The sequence below is a fragment of the Nyctibius grandis genome, chromosome 1 (genome assembly GCF_013368605.1).
Source record: "Nyctibius grandis isolate bNycGra1 chromosome 1, bNycGra1.pri, whole genome shotgun sequence".
Lineage (NCBI taxonomy): Eukaryota > Metazoa > Chordata > Aves > Nyctibiiformes > Nyctibiidae > Nyctibius > Nyctibius grandis.
Genome location: NC_090658.1, coordinates 91,293,305 through 91,298,102, shown reverse-complemented (window position 1 = coordinate 91,298,102; position 4,798 = coordinate 91,293,305). Strand labels below are relative to the sequence as shown.

At 34.6% G+C, this 4,798-nt stretch overlaps 1 protein-coding gene across 2 annotated transcripts in view; it reads right to left on the bottom strand.

Annotated features, from left to right (window-relative positions):
- Positions 1–2,211: 2,211 nt before the first annotated feature.
- The window catches only part of SYNCRIP (synaptotagmin binding cytoplasmic RNA interacting protein), a 27,976-nt gene continuing 25,389 nt past the window's right edge, over positions 2,212–4,798 (bottom strand). For both annotated transcript variants that reach the window (XM_068395268.1, XM_068395277.1), the window contains exon 12: positions 2,212–4,798. This exon is cut by the window's right edge. The gene's annotated coding sequence lies outside the window, so the exon portion shown is untranslated.

Genomic DNA, 4,798 nt, shown 5'->3' with positions numbered 1-4,798 from the left:
ATTTATAACACTGCAAGTTTCACCTAAATGACTGTCACAAGTAAGTGTTGGCTTTGGAGTAGACATTAAGTTTCATGAACATTCAGGAATGAACCAACTTTGGAATGGAAATGTGTCATGTGATTCGAACTTTAAACATTCAAGCCATATTTAATTACCTATTACCTATGCACTGTGTTTTCTAGACTGTCACAGATGCTTTTTTCTTTTTTTTTTCTTTTTTTTTTTTTTTGTTTGTTTGGTTTTTTTAGAAAAGCTTTTACCAGGTACTTGGAAGTCTGACCACCTAAAGCAGCTTTCATGAACATAGCTTTAAATAATCAATGTAACCCAATGTTTCCAGATGAGCTCAGCTGTGCAACATCCACTTGAGAGCTGGCCATTTAAAAATATGTATGTTCTTGGAAAAAAATAGTAACCAGTTATATATTGGCAAGAAAAAGCTATAATTACATGAGACGATCACCCCTCTCTCCAAATGCCAAGTAAACTAACAAGCTAGTCCTGTGGCACTTTTCAACAAATCTATCTATTGTAACAGTCAAGGCAAAGGAACACCAAAGGAAAGTCACTCTCTCATCCTGTGGATTTTATAACACAAATAAGTATAAACACTTGCAAAGTGTTGACCAGATGACTGTGTGAAAAATCAGTCTCTCAGAAAGTAGTTTAACATCAGAGCCTCTAGGAAGCTTTATGTTTGTTTGCACTAGATGGCTGTAAAGTAACAATAATTTATTCCTTCTCCCCTCACCATCCATATTAAGGATCAAGGAATCTTCAGCTCTACTTCCTCTCCTGTTGCCACATGCCGTTGTCATTTGTTCTGTCAGATAAAAAAGTACAATCTGGTGTTTCCTCTGCCCAACTAACACAACTAGCTAGCCCCAGCCAAGAGATGTCATGTGCTGGTGCTGGAGTTAATTCAGCAAGACACTCGGCAAAGACATACTTTTAAGTCCATCACAGCCAGTCATAACGTTGGGATTCATAAGCTTCAGGCCATGAACACAAACTCACCGATTTCAATTCTCAGAACACTACATTGTAAAGGTTATTGCCTTACTGCTCACTTCCAAAACTTGCTATTCCATTTTAAAGAATTAGCATTTTCCACTACGATTTTCACTAATGCAAATGAGGGAATAAATCTTAATTTTGTGGAATTTATCAATTTGAACACACTTTTCAGAAAATGTTACATGTGTTTTTGTCCATGTTCCCTTTCGGTTTTATTTCTTTTTTTTTTAAAAAAAAAAGAAATCTCCCCTACTGATGTATGAAAGCACCAAAATAACTGCTAAGCCTCTGAAGAATTATCAAAGGCACAAGGGGAAAAAAAGTTGCAGCCATATGTAACATTTCCATCCCAAAATATTAAGTTGCGAATCCTATCTTCAGAGGAGGCTAAGTTTATTTTAGACTATGTCATACCCCTCACCCCCAACAAGAACAGAATTAGTATTCCTTATTTTAGATTTTAAGACAGTATTTCAGTAAGTTGTACAACGCAGAAATTTAGAAAGTGGTCTTAGCATCTGTAATAACACCCTTCCTCCAACACTAAAAACACAAACTTAAGTTCTGGGTCATAACAAATCTCCTCTGTAAAAACTAAAAAAGTAGTTTTATGTCCTATATGGAACCCTTCAAACAAAAATGAATATTAAAAGTGTAATTTAAAAAGCTGTGTATTGGAGTGTTTATAAACCAGAAGTGTTAAGCAGCAGCAGCAGTTTCAAATTTCTTATTAAATTCAACTAGACTTCAAATTTAGGAACACATTACAAACCAACGCGGAACTGTGCTAGCTTGTATTCTAACCTTTGCAGGTGTTTCAGTAAAGAAAGCCTCCAAAGAGAATAAACAGAGGCAACACAATACATTAGTCAACACTTGCCTTCAACGTGCCAAAAAGAACTGTGTGTTATATGTCCATTTGTCACCAAAGCACCCCGTAAGAGATGCATTATTGCTGTAGAACATTTCAAGTTTACCAACACCCAAGTGCAACCAAACTGATGTTGTATATATGCACTTGCCCATTCTCACCAGTATTCCCACTTAATAATGAATAGGTTTTTCTTTTTTTACACCATCAAATTTAAAGCTTTGAAAATAACATTTTTTTGATTTTAGTTTTTTTCCACAATATCAATCACCACATGCAATTTAGTTTTCTGATCATTTTGCTAAAAAACTGCACCAATATCAGAACAGTGCAAATCATATTTAATTTTAAAAGTTATAATGGCTTGAGTTCATAATCAGAGGGAACACTGTCAAGATCTCAGTATTTTGTTCACTCACCATTGCTTGCATTCCATTAAAAACACAAACTTCTTGTCAATTTTGCTTTTTTTAACTGCAGTCCCCCATGCTTTTGTCAGAGCTGAAATTAAGGGTATGATCCACAATTTCAACTCACATAGTGCCTTAATAGCAATGTTTTTATGCACTTCGATCAACTGTTATAATTCCATAACTGTGTTATCCCCTGCCCCGACACATTTCCAGACTAAGAACTAGTCACTAGTACTTGTGATCCCACAAGTGTTTTAAGTTTTTCAGCAATGGAGAGATTTCTTTAAGATTAAGAAATCTGAGGACTTTCCCTCTCCTACAGCCCCCAGTGTTTCCATTTTATAGCAAGTTCAAAATTGGTTTCCACATCTTGACAGTGTTCCTTATAAAACCGTATGACAGTAAAAGTGCCAGTAGGCATGGCAACCTCTTTGAAGGGAGCATTTAAACTCCTTGGCACTGGGAATGCCAGCACCAAGGATTACATTGAAATTCAAAATTATACTTAAGGCTACAATTAGCAAACCCACTTTCCATAAGCCTAATATTCTATCACTAGATTTGAAAATTCAGAAGCTAATGCAACTGTATACTTTTATGCTCAAATTTGAGGAAAAAGTTACTTTTCTTTAGCAAGGGCAGTATATAAAACCGTGGTAGCAAATGTCTCTTACGCATTGACTACTCATTTCACCATCATTCCCTTACTTTGTCTTAAAGTTCAAAACTGGCAAGGCACATTTACATATTCCAATGAATACTTGACAATTTTAAATTACACTTCATGTCCCAGCTATCCCAGTAATTGACATACAACATACTAAAATGGTTTATTAAGATTAAAAAAAAAAAAATCAATTAATGTGAAACATACAGGCTATTGGCAACCACTATTCTAAAAATTATGTAAATACAAGTAAACATACTGAAATGTGTGCGATTCTAAGTTTTTAACCAGAAGATCTCTGTACTAACACACATTTATATTAATGACACATAAAAAAAATAAAAACTTTATTACAAAAATAAGTTACACTCGCCTCCAGCTTACAGTATAAAACAATTTTATTTGCAGGAATGCAAAATGATTGTTTGCCATGAGCATTTTCAACATATGACACGTCTAATTTTGTTAAAATTTGCATTTACTGGGGGAACTGGTGTGTAAAAAACCTTATTTAGGTATAAGCTTCAATTTTCATTGTGGTGCCTATGGGTATGTAGTATAACTGCAGTATCCCTTTGGGCAGGGGGTTACGGGAAGCTCTTTATGCCAAGTCCAAAGTCAGTCATAATTTTATCTATCTTTTACCTATATGAAGTTGGACTTGGCAAGGTTCTTTTGTTTTGTCTTTTTTAAGGGTGGTTCAATAGAGGATGCTTCACCACTGAACACTCACTGTCATCAAGGTGCTTTAGAAAATTAAAAACATAGCACAAATGATTGTACTCTACTCTACTCTACAGGTTATCATGATCTGCGTAAGAGAAATGGAAAGCTGATCCACATGTTTTTACAGTGATCAGCGGTAAGAAATGCACTAATGAAAACATACTTTTTACCTAAAAAGCTAAACTACAGCCCTATACTATTCTATGATTTATGAAAAACTTCAAAATATCCAAATGTCAGGCTTCACTGTACAGTTGTCAGTTTTAGTCTGACCTTTTATAAAGGGACACTGCAGTATTTAGTACAAGTTGCTGATGCACTTTTTTTGAACATCTGATGTCTTACAAAAGTAACATCTTGCTAAACTATTATACATCCAAATAACTACAATATCTGAAGAAGCAAGGCTGCTTTTTCAGCCACAAAATACGACAAAAGCAAGGCCTGTTATGATGGTCATGAGGAAGTCTTACAAAGCCTCTGGAACTAAAGGCAACTAAGAATGTTACATTTGGTATATTATAATCTTACCCTCATATCATATTAAACAAGCCTTGCTTTTATCTACAAAGATTTTCTATGTACAGTACAGACAGGGTATAGTTCAATCCTCTGCTACTGAGGTAGTTAACCAACCCTTTAAAAAAGGTTCTGAAAAGAACCACTATCTGGAATGCCTGACTAACCAGCTCTGATGATTACACCTGAAACTGCTGTATCTGAACACAATTCATAAGTGATTACTATATAGACAATCATGATTAACCTTCATGAGCAGAAATAAAATTTAAGGATACCAATGATGGTATTCATCTATTACCACTGCAATAAAAATTTAAATGCAAGAATTTGTGAATACCACTTTTGGAATCCTTAAATAAGAAACCTGGGGGAAAAATCTACTTAAAGCAGATTTTTTTAAAGAACGACTTTATTCTTTATTAAGATACCATGCTAGATGTTAAGGATTTTGTTGAACACATTGGGGAAATAGAGTAGCTTTAGTTTAATAACTTGCACTGCAGAGAAAACTGTTAAAGAAATTCATTTCAAAGTCCAAGTATTAGTTCAAATGTCCCATATTTGAATCCATGATCTTCG